This window comes from Fukomys damarensis, unplaced genomic scaffold (assembly GCF_012274545.1).
Source record: "Fukomys damarensis isolate Sample0158 unplaced genomic scaffold, DMR_v1.0_HiC HiC_scaffold_5, whole genome shotgun sequence".
Lineage (NCBI taxonomy): Eukaryota > Metazoa > Chordata > Mammalia > Rodentia > Bathyergidae > Fukomys > Fukomys damarensis.
Window position 1 is genome coordinate 71,366,920 of NW_022900917.1, and position 18,010 is coordinate 71,384,929.

General features: G+C 43.3%; 1 long non-coding RNA gene across 2 annotated transcripts; it reads left to right on the forward strand.

Moving 5' to 3' along the window:
• The first annotated feature begins 6,233 nt into the window (after positions 1-6,233).
• On the forward strand, positions 6,234-17,341 carry LOC104875383. Of its 2 annotated transcripts, none has more exons than XR_784038.2 (3): positions 6,234-6,436; positions 7,201-7,358; positions 17,015-17,341. It is a non-coding gene; the product is annotated as an uncharacterized LOC104875383 (long non-coding RNA). The 2 variants fall into 2 exon arrangements; XR_784037.2 differs by having other exon boundaries at positions 7,282-7,358.
• Positions 17,342-18,010: the final 669 nt, after the last annotated feature.

Here is an 18,010-nt window from a genome sequence, read left to right on the forward strand (position 1 = left end):
GCTATAGTGAATGTGCTCAGTAAAACCTTTTGACACTGAATATTTCACTCTTGGCTTTATCATATTTTTCCCTATTGTTGTTTCCTTTATTTCCGCTTTCTTAAAGTACCATTAAAATGTATGTATTAATGGCAAGGTTACGTGGTAGTGGGAGGAGGCAGAGTGAGGACAGAAGAAGATGAATGGACGTGATCAACACACAACATGCACACACGTGCAAGTATCACAGTAAATCTCATCAGTTGTAAAATTAATATGTGCTAATGATGAGAAACGAAATGGATTTATTTTTATAAAGTCTTTCTGATATAGGTGGATTTGCAAAAGCATCACACACATATACATAATATGAAGGATTCTGATTGGAAAAATGAGTGAATTGGTAAGTATGTAGGCTAAAGTTAGACAAAGCTTGAGTGTGAACACAAACTGTCTCATTTACTTACACATCATGAGGATACAATACCCTACACACACACCTTAAAGGAGGAGAGGTTTATTTTGCTCACGGTTTTAGAGGTTTCAGTCCATGGTCAGCTGGTTCCAAGGCAGGGTGGCCTGGCAGAGCAGAGCTGCTCAAGGCCTGGCTGGCTGGAAGTAGAGAGAAGAAGGGAGCAGCTGGGAAGGGAAATACAGAATACTGGGTCACACTCATAGTGACCCACCTCCTCCCCACCACCTCATCTCCTAACAGCAAGTCTCTGTAAGGCCCTCCTGATTTGTCCACCTTCCCAAAGCTCTGCCTATGAGCAGACACTTTTCGACATCTATTGGCATTGTGATGTCAGGAATGGAGCTTATCTGAAGAATTGGGCCAAAGATCTGTATCATATCCTGAAACAAGTCTGTGGTATTCTGTGTATAAAGGACCCTGCACATAACACTAGTAGATCTCTTCTTTGAAGATTTGCTCTGAGCAATTTATTAAAGACTGAGGCATAGTGTGATGTAATATGCATTCTAATGTTTTCAATTATCACTCTTGACTTTTAGGATCATAAAGTAGGTACTCAATAAAAGTTAGCTACTGTAAATATAACATTTATTACTTTTTGCTGCATTGTATCATTTGCAATATTGAGCAATCATTACAAAAACATTTTATGAGAAACTGAAGTATACTTCTGCTTAAAACATTATGACTTCAAACTAGGAAGAATGTGTGTCCTTGTTTGTCAGGCATGGGCCCTGTTCGGTTTGATTGTTCTAGGGTAAGAGCACCCTCCCCCTTTTATAAAACATCCTGATATATAATGTCACCCTATCCTATGAGGTTCACTTTCAAGGCCAGGTATGCACAGATGCCAAAGGGAGGGAAGAGGAAGAAAGAAAAACACAAAGCAAGTTCATTCTGTAAACATGTTTTCCTGCTGACAAATATGTCCTCAAAAGAGGCTTTGATTTATATGTTCTGATTCATGGCAATGGGAGACAGGGAAGATTTGTCACTTTGGATTTCGAGGGTCTAATTATTTACACTCTAAAACCATGTCTTCACCTCCGAGGAATGGTATGCAAGGTATCAGGTTAATGGGTGGACTACAAAAATCAATGGCAGGATCAGGGATGGGAGCCATCTAATTTCATTTCTGCAGCCCAAGATGCTAGCACATCCGTCTTTCTCAAGAGTATGCACACAGCTCTATTAGGTGCTGGGCATACTATAATTCTACTGTAATTGCAGTAGCATTATAAATTATCACCATAACACAGTGGAGTGAGTGCACTAGAGCTTCGGTTCATGGCTCTGTGTTTCCTACATGTGCATCCATTTATTTTTGGAGATGGTACAGGGAGCTGTGAGCATAAATTTGCCCACGCCCTCATGTCATGTGCTTAGCCTGCTGCCTGCTTCTGTGATCCGCCTTGCAAGATCCTGCAACAAACGGAGCAAAGGGAGCCCTGTGTTCTATATTTAGCTTCCTACTAACTAGCCACATAACCTTGTGAAGGTCATATTCTTTCCCTAGACTTTGTGGTATGTAAAATAAGTGCAATGAATCACATCACAAATTTCCACATTTTATCCGTTTTCTTACCTCCTCATTTTTTGGGGGCTCTTTTGCCTATTACATGCACAATGGAGTTTAAAAAAAAGTTTGCCTCTACACAATGCAAAATCATTGCAATCACAGTGTTATGCAAATAGCACACCCGTGGGCAGGAAGTAGTATCCTCCAGTGTTGAATGGCCAGGTGATAGATGAAGACAGAAAGCACAAGTGTTGTCTTTTTATTAAACGCAGCTGCATCTTTCCTTTGCGTTCTAAAACTGCAGATGAAGTTCGCTGTCACCCTTAGGAGGTTTGGTGCCCCGTAGTCAAAGCCAAGAAAAGGCCTTGATTGTCTCCTGAGTGTGTCTGTCCTCACTCCCATGCTCAGAGGCTCCGACAAGCTCCCAGCTCCATGTGAACCCCATGCTCTTCACCTGGCATGGCTAACCCCGAGTCCTCAGGCATTCTTGGCTTCGCCCTCCATCTCTGGTTCAGTCTGGACGTGTAAAGTTCTCATGCACCAGCCCTTCAGGCAGATGGCGTCCACACTACATCATTTCTTCTCAGTTCGAGGCTTCCGCACCCTGCCATGTCTTTCCAGTGATCAGTTATTGTTTTCAGGTCTAGAAGCCTCAAGTTACATAACAAATTGGAAAATGAAAGATTCTTGAAAATACCCCTCCCAGTCTTTGGTGCAATACTTTGGAAGTCCTTCTCCCCGGCTCTGAGAAAAGGTAACATATAACCTCTGCATGATTATTGTACTTGCCAAGGACAAGTTCTTTCTAGTCCTGACTCCCTTGGTGTTGACAACCAGAGGTAGGCGGGAGAAGAGGGGCAGGATTCACAGGGACTGGTCCTGTAATCTTCCAGCCCTGTAGGAACATTTGGCAAGGTTACAGGCCCCTGTTCTTTGTGGTTATATTAATAAAAAGAGGGTCAGCTCTTTTGGCTTTAGCTTTAACTGGCAGCAACCTTTGAATAGCACCGCAAGTGATACTTTTAAAATAAAATAGGAATCAGATCACATCATTTATTGGCTTAAAACTCTCTTACCTCTTCTCATCTCACTCACAATGAAAGTCCTTAAAATTATATTCAAAGCCCTAATTAAGCCGGCTCCCCTTACCTCTCTATGCTTTTCTCCTTCACCTCTGTCTCTGCTCTCTGGGAATTCTGTGTTCCACAGGCTTTCTCAAAAGACAAGAGTTTCTACATTAGGCTTCTCTTGCTTACCACTCCTGCCTGGAGTACTAGCATGCCTCCTCGCTCACATCCCCACGCCTCTACTCGTGTCCCTGAGAACCCTTCCGGACTATCCTTCCCGGACTAGCGATTCCTCTAACCCTGGATGTCCTCTATTCATTACTAGGTATTTCCCACAGATGCTTTTCTGTTATCATTCGATGCAGTATACATCTTGTTTGTTGCTCATCTTTCCTTTTTTTAATTTATTTACTATTACATCTTTCTTCTTTAGAAAGAGAGCTCATAGGGGCAGAGGTTTAGGCTGTTTTCCTTTGTACATAAATAGTACCTAGAACAGTGCCCGGGATAAAATAGGTATTTAGTAAGTATTTGCTGATATATTTGATTGCATGAATAATTTAATCAAGCCCATCACTTTTCCCTCCTTCCTATTGTGCTTGCTTCTATTTATCTTATTTTCTTTTATTTGCTTATATATGGCCATAATTCTTGTTATTAAATTGTTTAAAACTTATGTAAAATGCCATATAGTGAAAAATCTCTCCTCACAATTTATGACTCAGTTTCTTTATGCACAAACATTATATATAAATGCTGACTCTTTCACTTTCTAATGCTGTACGTTTTTCTACGTTTCTTTCTCTTCTTCCCTCCTTTCTTCCCTTGCTGTATCATTGCTTTCTTCCATCCCTCTGTTCTTTCCTCTCTTCCTTCATTTCTTCCTTTTCCTTTCACTACATGTCTCTCTTCCCTATTTCTTTCCTTCACTTCTTTATTGCTTTTGTTATTTTTATCCTTTAAGATTTTTCTTCTTATATTTTCTTTTGTAGCAATTCCCTTGTTTTCCTTCAAAGGCCCCCTCCACAGTTAAGGTGGCTTTGCATAGCTGTGTTGGTTTACTGTTAAGTTCCTTCTGCTGTTCAGTGACATCTTTCCTGAGCTGTTACATTTCTATCTGTGGTAATGGCTTTATTAATACATTTTGATTGCTGGCATATTTACGACTTACTTCTGATGAGTCATCCTCATCTCATGGTACTTTTGCTTCTCTTTCGCTTGTGTGTTAATGGTATTTTTGAATTATCTTCTTGTTCCTGATTTATTACTCATCGCTTAAAAACGTACCTTTTATCAGGCCAGCTTTATTCAGGAATTCTTATGAGTGAGAGAAGAGCCCGAAAGAGCCTGTACACCGGAGGCTCTCTGACTGTCTGTGGTTGGCATGATCTCTGCTTTTCTGTCCAGCTGGCTCAGTTGGTTCTTCTGCTCCCTGTGAAGGAGGGTGACAGCTCTTGCACTTCAGGTCCCGAGCTCCAGTTCAGGACGTGTATCTTTGCTCATGCTGACCGAGGCTCGATGCTGCCGGACCCTCTGGTCGTTTCTTCCCGTCTCTTCCTCCTGTTTGCCTCTGCCAGTCTCAGTTTTGGGAAGCTTTTTTGTGTGTTTTGGATGTTATCAATTGTACTGCTATCCTAGCTTTACTCAACAAGGAAGTTAAGCCAGGGATTTAGCTCAGTGGTGCCCCGCCTGCCTTGCAAGTGTAAGGTTCTGCGTTGGATTCCCAGGACCAAAATAAAACGAAGTTAAAACTTTGTAAAATTAAAAAAAAATTCTTCTTGATACTTTTAAAATATGATTTATTTGAAGAGAAGTAGAAAATGCTGAGAATCTCATTAAGTTCACAGGAGCAATACTTGTTCCTTATGTTTGACTATTTAGATACTCATTAGATTTTGCTAGAGAGCAGATTGGGAAAGTTTCCTAATTATTAAAGTATTAACCTTTCTGAAGTATGACTGTGAGGGGCCTTCATTCTAGTCCTGGGAACAGATGTTTGATGAGTCAGCGCTCTGTTTTACCCAGGTTCCTGTATCTGCCTAGGGACAGAAGTGTGGAGATTATGAAAGCAAAATTGTGCCCCAAAAGAATTGGTCCTGCTATTGGGAGAAGTAGTGGACATCACTCTTGCTTTATAGAAGATAATGCTTACTTACGGTCATACGATATTGCATTAGAGCAGGAACAATCATGGTGTGTCTTCCTAATACGTCACTTGAAAGATATACTGAGCTAGGAGCTTCAAACCAACTTCATCCATGGCTTCAAAGCCAGAGCACTGAACCCAGAGTAGATCATAAACAAAATATGTTGGAAAGTATAGGAGAAATCAGATCCTGGGAGGATGGACAAGACAGAGGTACTAGAGCAGGGCATAGCTGTAGTCCTGTGCCTCATCGTAGCTACGGCTAAAGCTGTAATCAGAGTGAAGATATCCTTCTGTACAGCACTGGATGAGCCCCACATATCACTCTTGCCCTATTCTCAGGCACAGGAGCTAGTGTGATAATCTCTTAAATTCTTTTGACATCGAGCCTCCCAAACAACAACAGATTTGTGCCAAGGTAGATAAAGGTAGACAAAGCACCTTAGGCCCTTGTGAACTATCTACTCCAAGGCATGTCTCAGTCCAAATAACCAAAGAACAGATAATTGGGGTTTTAGGCAAAAGCCAACCTAATTATAATGAAGCACCACTTCGTTTCTCATCTGCCATTTTCTCTTGGGTACAAGTGTCTGAGGGACTTCATAAGAAGACGAGGTGGCTGGCTATGGTGGGTGTAAGTTCCCACGGATTCTTTAAAGACCATCTGTGGTATCTATCCCCAATCTCACTGCAATCCTGATGAGCAACTGTCAACGCATTTCAGCTCTGTCCTGTTCTGTTTCCCACTTACCAAAGCTTGTAGAGAAAGGGCTATTTCATTGGCTGTGGGTACAAGTGCAGTTTAGTGAGGCCATAGAGGAATTATCTTCAACTTTAATGGCAGTCATATAACTACTTAAGCAAAATCATATGTTGATCACTTTCTAATATCTTTAAAGTGTTGGCTCAATCTGTGCTGCAGATGCTTTTTAAGATGTGTTGTAAGCTGTCCAGGCTGACTTTGGGAGTGCTTAGATTATGACAACATTAACAGTGTGAGCAAATAGGTCACCATGGGAGCCCGCAGAGCAGCAGGACTGACAAATTCATAATGGATCCTCTCTGTGGTGAGGAAGTTGGCACCTGCTCCTCTTTGAACATCACTGGAGCAGATTAATTTTCATTTCTCTATGCATCAGTGAGGCTGGGATTTTTTACTTTATGTAGAGAAACCATTTTTTTTTGCCTCATTTTTGAAGATAAGAATGGAAAGAAATATTCTAGGAAGAAAGAAGTACAGACAGAAAAATGTAAGTCAAGGGATGCAAGTGTCTAGAATTATCAAATGTTCCTGTTTCCTGGAAGTTCACAGAATGAACAGAAAGTAGGGGGTGTGGTGGAGACTGGAGATGCTGGTGAGGAGAAAAGGGTTTGATTGTGGAAGGCATGGTCTGCCTCCTTCAGCTTGATGGATATCAGCTATTCTTTGGACAGTGGCACAACATTCAACAATTTGAAGCCATATGGCTGATGTGATCAGGTTTATTACCTAGAAAATTCATCTGGCTGAGATTTTGAGGATGGATTCAAATGAGTCTCACCAAGATTGGCCATGGGGTTTATATTGAGACTCTTGTATTAGATGAAGATGATGTAGAAATAATGGTCACTTGTCAGGCAATGTGTGCTCACTGTTGATACATTTATGAAACTCAGTTCTCAGCATGATGCTGAGATGCTGCTTTACAAATGAAGACATCGAGATCAGGCAAACAGTGAGAGGCAGAACTGGGATTCCACCCCAGGGAGTCACACTGTAACAGCTGATTCTGCTCTAGCTGAGTAGGTTCTGGAGTTCAGAATTTGAGTGCCTGAAATAAGCTAGTCCAGTAGATCATAGATTGCTGTAGCAGGAAAGTACTTTCACTGGATTGTTTTATTTCATCTATTGACTCTTCCCAGCTTTAATTAGCTTGAAACATAGCATATTTTTACAAGGATATTGTAGTGGTAAATTTGATAATTTGCTCGACATTAAAACTTTCTTATCCATCCCTGCGGGTTTCCTGTGGAGTTGTAAAAGGGGAGATGAAAATTTAATCTAGTATTTATAAGGACTTGCCAATGAAGGGAGTTCTTTCTCATGTTTATGGAGACTTATGGAAAGGATCATCCCTCAAGTACTCAGAGATCCTTGAAGGCAAATGGAAGCCAAGCAAATTACACTTAACGGTAAGTCCAGTATTCTACACTTTTATCAAATTTGATGCTTTTCATGTCCACTTTAAAAAAGGGTGCCTAGTGACAGATCTATCAGCTAGAAATAAGTCTGCTGCATATCAGGTCCAGAGAAAGTCATATTTTAGTATAAATTTAGAATACCACAAAGGCATCCAATTTTCACAGAAAATTAATGTTTTTAACCTTTTAATAACTTCAAGTTTTTGTTTCTTAGGTTGAATATGAGGAATGATTTTCTGTGCATCCTAAAATAAATTAGGTTGCTCTTTTCTCTCCTTCTTCCCCTTCCTCTTACTCTCCATTGTTTTCTTTCTTTCATTTCTCCCCTCCAATCCTGCCTTCTTCACCTCTTTCTCTTCCTTCCTTCACTTTCCCTTTATTTGAGCACTAACCCAAAGCCAGGCAAATCCAGCAGCTCTCCTTCTCTTCCTCCTTACCCTGTAAAACAAGTGCACCTCTGACAGAATGTTGATTTAGAATTACACTAATTGACGGTGAAAGACTTCATATAATCCTGTTTATATGACCTCCAATAATGTTGAAAGATCAAATAAAAATCTTACACTGCCAATTTTCAGAAGCTGTCATAGACTATAGCAGAAACAATTTAGATGAATGAACTTACAGTTTCCACAAAACCTGAATTTGCATTTCACACAATACCCACATCGCCAGCCACCGGGCTGCTTCAGAGGGATGACTTTTATGTGACCCAAGTGCCCACATCTTATGGAGAAATCACTGTTTTTTGCACTTTTATCTAAATATCACCTTGCTTAATACGTTGGGCCCAATGCTCAGGTACAATGACAGGGGGAACCTAAAATGCATTTTCTTCACATATCCTGACCCTCACCCTACTTGCTGACTTCTTAATGAGGAGTCCACTAGTGATGCCCCTCATTCCGGAACATTCCTAAGGGGGTGTGTCCTGTGTGTGGCCAGACCAGATGGGTCTCAGCTGTAACTTCAGGCTGGTTCCACCACGTCTCCTTCCCCTCTCCTGGGTCCCCATGGATGCAGGGAGGCAAGGCATCTCCTAATTTCCTTTACCTGACTTATATTCAGCACCCATGTGTTCCCACATCACTGCTCTTGATGGAGAACACAGGTAAAGACATTACTTGCAAGTTTCTTTAACCTTGAATCTGTGTTTTTGTTCTTTGTTTTTGGCAGAAGTGGATGGGGGAAAGGTAAAGAACGGATTGATCCTTGCAAGAAAATGGAAAGGGGACAAATAGATTCAAGAATAAGAGCAGGTGTAAGAAATAGTGCATGAAAACAAAGATGAACTTGTATCCCTTTATCTTTCTGTTGGGTTCTTTTATAGCTTGGTAGGTTTGGGAAGTCACTCTACAGGCTTAGATGTACTCACTCTACATGCTCAGTATCCCTTGCATGAGAAGTGGGACTGTTTGATCATTAAGTTTCCTTCTAGCCTAAAAATCCATTTCATTTTATTGTTTTTACATTTTACAAAGAATGTGTACTGGAGGAGCACTTGTGTCCTTTTACTGGCACTCACAGGGGGCAGAGGGTATTGGGGAAAATGCTATGCTGGAATGAGATCTTTCTGGAATGCTCAGCACCTTTGTAGTTCTTCGAGCCTCTCTTCCCCTTGAAGGGTTTCCCATCTGTTAACAGACCCCACTGTCAAAGCAGCTGATTCCTGTTGGTTTAGGAATAGGTCCAGCCTGGCTTTCATTCAACAGCCCCCCCGCCGCAGTCTCTTTTCCGGGACACCCTGGGAATGTAACCTGCCAGATCACTTTCACCCTAAACTCAGCATGAAATACACTAGTCTGGGCTTCAGAGCAGCTCAGCTAATAAAGCAGGAGATTGGTGAGGAAAAGCGGATATGTGTGCTATTCAGGAGTTCCCTGTGCCAAGAGCCCACCCCTCCTGGCTTCCCTGGGGAAGCTGAGGTTTCCAGGTTTAAAGTCAAGACTGCAAGTGCGGCCTCTTGCCAGCTTCCTGAAAAGGGGGTGGAATTCCTCATCAGAATTATTTTCCCCTTCTCTTTTCTTCTGTCTGGTAGAAGCAGAACTGACTTCCCCCACTCCTCCCCCCAATCGGAAGGCTGCTTTCTCTTCACAGAAATGAAGAATGGTGGCCAAAAATGAAAATGATGCCAAACATGGGACTACACACAGCAATTTTTTGCAAGCTTTTTTGGAAGCCCCAGGTTAGCCTAACCTAGCATTCATTCAGCATTCATTCATTCATGACACTGTCGTCAGACACCACTGTACCATACATTGTGACATCCCATTTGGAAGTCAGAATAACCTCTGAGAAATATCAATAATGTTCCTTTCCTTTAAACACCTCTGACGCATTTTATCTTGATTTGTGTTCTACTGCTATAACTGATTTCCTGAGATTGAGTAATTTATGAAGAAGAGATATTTATTTGATTGTGGAGGCCAGAAAGTCCTGTAGAACCAAATAAATATCTCTTCTTCATAAATTACTCATCCTAACATAGCAGGAAAGTGGAAGGCCACACAGTCGAATGCGCAGAGGAGAAAATAAAAAAGCCAGGGTGGGGTGCCTAACAACTAGCTCTGGAGGTAACTAACCCAGTCCTACGGAATGAAGGCTCATTTTTTTAAGTGCCCAGTCCCATAAGTGTGGCCTAATCTCTTCACAAAAGCAGCACCCTCACAACCCAAACACCTCTTAAACCAAACACTCTCTTAAAGATTCTTGCAGCTCTCAACACTATTACACTGAGAAGTGGATTTGAACATAAAATCGAGAGGGGGAAAACCCATAACCATACTGTAGCAGTCTTCTTTGTGTATTTAGAATAGGAAAACACTTCACCAGTGCCGACTTGCAAGGTCTAGCCTGGTCTAACCTGACCTTCTGCTGACCCTGGACTTCCCTAATCTCCTCTCAACCTCTACCGTTTTCCCTAGCTTGTGTGGACCTTCTCTTGCTTCCTTGCAGACACAGCACTGTTGCCACAGCAGGAGTTCTGCACTTACTTCATCCTACAACTCTTGGTCCAGTTCATTGTGGTGCAGTGTCTTTCTTTTCCTTTTGAGTCTCAGCTTAAATTCCACATCCTCCAAGAATCCTTTCCTGATCACCCATTTAAATTGGTTGCCACTGTCCTTTATTTACCATTCTCCAGCTTTGTACTCTCCTTCCCCCTGACTCAGTACTCTCAATTTGCAGGCAAGTTGTTTGCATACCTCTGCCAGCTCCAGCAGAGCTTTCATTGTATAATCCTTCTCATCCCTTAGCAGCTCTGAATTTCGCCAGTTGGGCCATGCAGATGATCCTAGTTCTTGGTCCAAGAGAAGGGAAGGCATAGCTTAGATAGATGAGCAGGGCAACCACTGTCCTGTGAGGCAGCAGTCCTTACCTTTTTGGCATGAGACCCATTTTTGTAGAAGACAATTTTTCTGTGCACTGGGGGAGAAGGAATAGTTTCAGCTTGATTCAAATACATTGTACTTATCGTGTCCTTCATTATTATTACATTGTAGTATATAATGAAATAATCATAATGCAGAATCAGTGGAGGCCCCGGGCTTGTTTTCTGGCAATTAAACATTGTTGTCTGAGGATGATGTGAGCCAGTGACACCTCAAATGTGGAGGTTATGTCCAATCTACTCCCTAATCTTTTTTTTTTTTTCCTGTTGGTATAGAAAACCCTATCTTGCAAAGGTAGGATATTAGAAATAGAAGTAGGCTTTTCAGTGATTTTTGTAACAATCTCAGGATATTCTACCTTGGCCTTCCAGAATATTTGGAGATTTAAAGTTGTCTCAAACATATTTTTAAGGGCATTATCCTTTGTGATTTCAAGCAGTTGATCCTCCAGCACGAAGTCGATTTACCATGCTTATTCACAGGTGGGTTGTGGATCTGTTCCTTCTCAGTTCAGGTGTCTTTTGTGGTTGGGAAGTAAGACTGTTTTGAAAACTGAGATAGGTGATCATGCACCAACTGGGAGAGAGAAGGCTCTGATTTAATTTCTTTAAAATTATCTGCTAATGTTTGAAACATATCAGAAATCCTGATGCTCACTCATTGGCCCCATAATTCCAGTTGACCTTTGAATGCAAACACTTTGTCTGCTGACTTGAACACAGTGCCCCTGCTCCCCTGAATGGGGAAGATTGGGTTTGTTGAGCAGGTTGAATATATCACACAAGTAAGCAAGTTTGGTGACCCATTCGGTGTTGCTGAAATTTGCTGCCAGCAATGACTGCTTTTTGTGAAAGAAATTTCCAGAGTGGCCCTTGTAATTAAAAAACTCTGGCCAATAATCTATGTTTAGAAAGGCATCTCGGCAGCACAGCAGAGGAACCTGGCAGCAGCTGGCCACCCTCCGGTGGGCCCGCCCCCTCGGCTCAGAGCCTTAACCTATAAATTGTGAATGTTTTCCCTCTGAGTCATCAACTACACTCTTTCAGACTGTGTGCTGCTTCAGGTGCTCACCAATGATTTGGCTGGCAAAGAAGGTTCAGGTAAACCTTGTCCACATTTCTGTCTATCTACTGAGCAGAGAGCTATTGTAAGTAGTGACTGTTTTATTACTTTTTTGCACTGGAGAAACAATACTCGACACCCACAAGTTAAAGGAGACAAGGTATATTTTGGCTAATAGTTTGTAGAGGTTTCAGTTCATAGTCAGCTGGCTTCAAGGCAGGGCAATAGCAGAGAAGAAACAGCTCATGGCAGGGTAACAGAGAGCAGAGAGGATTGGAGGGAGAAGAAAGGGAGAGGCAGGTCCAGGCCATGCCCCAGTGGCCCAGCTCCTCCAACCACACTTAGCTATAAGTTCCTCAGTGAACCAATCCACTGATAAGTGTCATCTCTCTGCCCTATGGTGCGATCACCTCCCCTAAGCCTCATCTATGCATGCTTGAGGCTTTGGGGAGACATCAGATGTAAACCCTAACACATCCCAGTGACTGTCCCAGGGAAGCAGGAGAAGACGGGAGAAGTGCTCGGGGTGGGGATTAGGAGAAGCTTTACTAATACTGACATTGGCTTGAACACTGAACTTTAAAGAGTGAATGTGGACTGAAGTATGGTGTGTTCAAGATGAAGAACCTGGTGGGTGGGTGTGACCGTGTTTGCATACTGGAAGGAGGAGGCTGTCGATCACCCCAACACTTTGAGTGGAGTGAGAAAGGATCTTCCTCCTGCTGCTGATGCTCCAGGCAAGAGAGTGGTGCTACTGTCTGTCTCAGACTGTCTCCTTCCGGTGCTTTGGAGGAGGGAGTATCTATTTAACTACAGTACGTTTCTTGTCCTCATTATTGTCCCCAAATTATATCCTTCATATGACCTCTAATGATATCTTTGAACAACTTGGAAGAAAAAGACAAAAAGACATGACATGGCTATTTTATTCTTTGGTAATGGCTTTGGGATATACCCTTAATTGAGGGTTATCTGGAGTAGCAAGACCCTGGCATCTGCCGGAAGACAGGGAAGAGTCCACCTGCTGCACAGGTACTGGCCACAGTGACAGCTGCAGTGAGCCCGGGGTCAGGTGATGGGTGCTCACTGCCTTCTGCAGGGGAGCCGGAAGTGGTGGGGGAGAATGACCTGCACCAGAGTATTGGGGATGGAAGTCAGACCAGAAGTCCCGGGATTCCATTAGGAATCATTATCTACCTTCATTGATTGGTGGAATTTTGCTTCTCAATAGAGCCAGAGCATTTCACAGTCACAAGGAGAAAGCATGCACTGTGGGTCTGAGGGTTTCTGTGGGTCAGCAGGACTGGGCTTGTTTCTTCGTTCTGTCCCACTCACCAATTAACTACTGTTGGCCAAACTGTCCGAGCTCTAGTATCTTCTCTGTGAAACTGGAGTAATAATTCCCATCACAGAGAATTATTCTAAATGCTAAAGGGAGAATGCATACAAGATGTTGGTGATTCTGTCTGAAATACAGTATCTGTCATACACATCAGTACATCATTATTATTATTTGTTACTCCCACTACCACTAGAGTGATTTCACATATTTATTAGACCATAAACTGCAGACAGGAAGAATTCATGTCTAATTCTTTTATTGTTTAACCTCCCTTAGAAGAACAATGACTAGCATATAAATAGCCCTTGATAAATATTTATGGAATCGTTTTAATCATTAATTCATTAATTTATTAATCATTTTGTAATAACTTTAATTATTTGTTCAGGAATCGTTAGGCTAAAATCTTTTTTCCTCTTGAATTCATTTTCTATGGATTTCAGCCACCCTCTGGGGAAGAGGGGAAAGCCAGGAAAGCAATGTTTTTATGTGGTTGAAGTCAGGGACCTTGGAAGCGGACAGATGGCTAAGAGTCCTTGTCATGTGGCTACCAGGCGTCCAGTTCTCCATCTGCATAATGGGCATAGTACTTACCATAATAAAAGCTCCTGGCGCTCAGTCCTTCATCTTTATTATTTGTGATTCTCTCTGTGAGATGAGACTGCTCCTGTCTCTGGTTTCCGGTGTTGCTGAGGTCAGTCACAGCCCTTCAATGCAGAGGAGTTGTGAAGTGGTGGCATCATCCCACCTCCTGCTCCCTTCCTCCATGGCACTGGGCACCCAGGTACAGGCTGGTGCTTGCCACTTGGCTGCTGAGGGCTGCACCAGGCTCAGGAGTCTATCAGGGGTTCCCAAGTCCATGTCCTGCTCACGGGGCCCCAGGGCTTCCGTTGCGGGCAAGTGGGGTGGATGTCTTTCTTTTTTTTAATTTTATTTTAAAATTTAATTTAATTTTTTATTTTTTTCCTCATTGAGTTTATTGGTACATTTTAGGTATGCAGTGCAGTTACATTCATTATTGGGATCTTGTAACTTTACATGACAGGTGGTCTTGGTTCTCACTTTTTCCCCTTGTCCCTGCCCTCCCTTCACCCCTCCTCCCTCCCCCTTTACAAACACTTCATTTCCATTTTTTCATTTTCTCATGTTTTTTCCTTTTCCCTTATTAGCTTCCCCTACCCCTCCCACTTTCCCTACACCTTTAGCCCCTTGCTTCCTATTTCACATTCTCCATTCTGCTTGCACAAGCCCCTTCGTCACTCACAGCTCAGTCACGGTCACCTCCCTGTTTTGGGGGCCAGCCAATCTCATGTTTGTCCCAGGCAACAGAGATTAACGCCACACATGGCAGGATTTAAAGACCTGCCTGGGCCAGTAGGTCCTGCAGTGCCATGGACAGGGGCCTGCAGAGGACTGGTCTGAGGGCTGGCAGGAGCCCTCAGTTTTGATTGCCAGTGTACAGCATGCTGTGAAGCCAGAACTGAGCCACCCTCTGTGCAGGCTGCTCTGTGCCTGCTGAGGCTCACTGCCAGGGAGGCTGTGCTCCCTCCCTCTGCTTTTCTAATGCAAGGAGCTGCAAGCTTGCATCTCTGCCACAAGGTCACCCTGCTGGCGGGCTCTCTGCACAAAGTTCAACAAACCAGTTTAGTCTGGAGAGAGGGGGAGGGAAGGAAGGAGAAAGCAGATTGGAAAGAGGAAGGGAGGGAGAGAGGGAGGGAGAGACCCAGTCCTCTAGGCAGTGGCCAAATCCCTTTGTAAGTAGGTGGAGTGAAGGAAGCCCGTGTGAAATCCACTTCCCCGCTTTCTCCCCGTTCACAAACTGGGCAGCTCTGCCTCAAGCAAGACCTTTGGCTCCCTGTCCTAAGCCTTTCTTTCTGCATCTGTAAAATGATGGCTGATGTCACCTGACTCATCAGATTGTTGGGACACTAAATTACCTTCCAGAAGGGAGAAACTGTCCTCCCCCGCCCCGCCCCCCCGCCCCACAGTGTGCTGTGCTCTTTTCCACACTACCATAGATCAGTCACCCTTCCTCCCTAGAACCTTGCACTTTAATTATGTGGTTAATTATGCCTATTGTTTAGTATCTGTCAGCACCACTACAGCAGGAGAGTGACATGTGTTGGGATGAAGTCAGGCCTATTTCATTGTCTAGTGGAGAATCTGGCAACAAGTTGGGCATTCAATATTTGTTGAATGACTAAATTGTAAATTATCTGAATAAACCTCCCCCAGTCCCTTGCCTTTAGCTTTGTCTATCACCAAATCACACAGCTCAGAAGTGATAAATTAATCTTTGTAAAGTACAATTCCAACCTTTCATTCTTTCCTTAAAGCCTAGCTCCTCCCTTTAGTGTCAAGGAATAAACAGCTCCCAATCCTTTTCCCTCTGAGATTCCCTCTCTATCATCTGAGTGCATTTAGGTGGCCGGACACATTGCACTCTGGTCCTTTCACTCCTGTTCTTTTCTCCTCCAGGAAGCTTTCCTGGGCCACCCACTTTACCCACTCCTTCCCGGGTCATCCTTTCCTTGTGTCCGGCTCTGGGCATCATTTCCTAATCGTCCATTTATATCCACTCCCCAAAGGCATGGTGAATTTAAGAGGCACTTAAGTAGGTGGTGATGGTAGGCAGGGAGGGAGATGGGGAAGAATCCACACAGGCTCCTTATCTGGGCCAGAGATGAATGAATGGAGGAAGCCAGAGAGCAGGCAGAAAGGGGGCTGCAATGTCTTCAGCTGCACCAGAAGCTCTGGCGTCCCCAGTCCAGGGTGGATGCAGGGTGTGCTGCATCTGTCAGGGCACCTGCAGCAGCAGTGACCCAGGCCATGTCCCGAAATAGACTGCACACCAGGTGATGGCTTGTGTGAGGGCGTCCTGTGCAGGGGTCTGGCACGAAGCCCAGAGGCAGGCGCAGATCCAAATGAGGCTTGAATTCCCTCTGTAAGCAAACAGCAGGGCTGGGAACAGAAGCGCCTGCTAATTTCGTGCGGATCAATGCCTTCTGTGCTGGAGATGGCCTAAATCAGCTCCAGAATCCAGCGGGTCTGCTGGTTGAACCAGTCGGGGGTCAGCCGCAGTGCAGGAGGTGGTGGCTGAGGTTTTGCCTCCGACTCTGGAGAGCTGGTTATTGTGTGCATGTCAGCCATCTGCATCCTGGACATTTTGAAGGAGAAAATAGAAATTAAGGGATCCTAGAAAGGGTCTGGGCCTGGCATTCAGACACAGGATTTTCCTCCTGAGTGATCACAGACAAGTCACTTGACTCTGAGCCTCCACTCACTCTTCTATGAAATGGGAATAATCACAGCACCTGACCACACCCTACTGAAGATGCTACATTATACTGTAAAGTATCCAGGTGTTTAGTGCTTAACAAAGAGCCGGAGTTCTCCAGTTGGAGCAACCTATGCTCTAGAGGTCATTTTATAATTCTTGAGAAATATTTAATTGTCATAATGGGGATACGTTACTGGAATCTTGCCTGTGAAAGCCAAAGATGCTGCTAAATTCACATCTTACAATGCACGGGTTAGCTCTGCACAACAAAGTACATCCAGCCCGAGATGTCAACAGTGTTGAGGTTGAGAAAATCTGCTTCACAGTAAGCTAGGCCATCTGGAGGCACTAAAAATAGTAGCTATTAAAATATAATTAAGATCCCTTTCCACCTCCATGTCCCGGGTATATATTTGGGAAGACAGAAAGAAGAAACTGTAGTCCCTTAAGGATGGCTGTAGTTTCTCTTTCACGCCTCCTATTGAAATGTGGGATCTCTCTTGTCTCTCCTTGGAACTGAGCCAGCTCTGCACAACAAAATGTGGCTTACCTGATGGTGTGTTGCTTTGTGCAGAATAGCTTCAGCTGCCTTGCTCTTGGAGATCCTTCCTGGGGAGTCCGGGGTCACCACATACACGGCCTGATTTGCTGAGACCACCATATGGGAGGTTCCAGTTGCAGGTGACCTGGGTCCCAGTAGAGTTCACTCTTCCCGTCACCTCTGCTGGGAACAACATGTGAGGGAACAGTCACTTGAGAAGAGCATCTTGGTCTATCCAGGGTCGGCCAGCTTCGCATGAGTCCCTGCCCAAGTGCCCTCCCATTGAGAAGACTTGTTCATTGGAGTCTTTCCTGAATTCCTGCTCCACGAATTGGGAGATAGAATAAAGTGGTTATTGTTTGGGGCTACAATGTAGTTATTAGTTCTTTTTAACCAATACATGACCAAAAAGAAGCATCACAGGTCCTTATGTAGTTTATAATATCTTGATAACAAAAAATCCTCTAACTGAAGAAGAAAAAAAATGTAAAACCAAATATTTGTACTTACAAAGAAGTAAGGTACTTGATCAAATGGAAGCCAATACAGTGGCTTTGAAAATTATTGGATTTGAATCACAGAAATAAAAGGTCTTCCGGTTTGAATGACTTTGGGCAAATTTCTTAATCTCTGGAGCATTTGAACCTTTAACTGCATATGTGAATAATAACGTTTACTAAATGCAGTCATCCTGAACACTTTCTGGAGAAATACACAGGAAGGAGCCTGATGCAAGTAATGACACAAAATTGGCACCTGTTAAAGTCTTGTTGAATTTTAATACTTTCAGAGGCTGAAATGGGAAGGATTACCAGGTGTGTTATGAGGAATAATTTATGTGAGACATGAAGGTTGAGGTAAATCATAAATTATACTTTTGAATTGTTTCCTGCAATAAAACAGGCATCGCTTTGATTTGCCATTATTTCCACGTGGAACGGAGATAGTAGTTCTGTGTGACGTCCTTGGGTGACTACCCAAAAAATCCCTTTGTGTATGTGCTCAGGGCATCCTGAGAAATATTTCCAT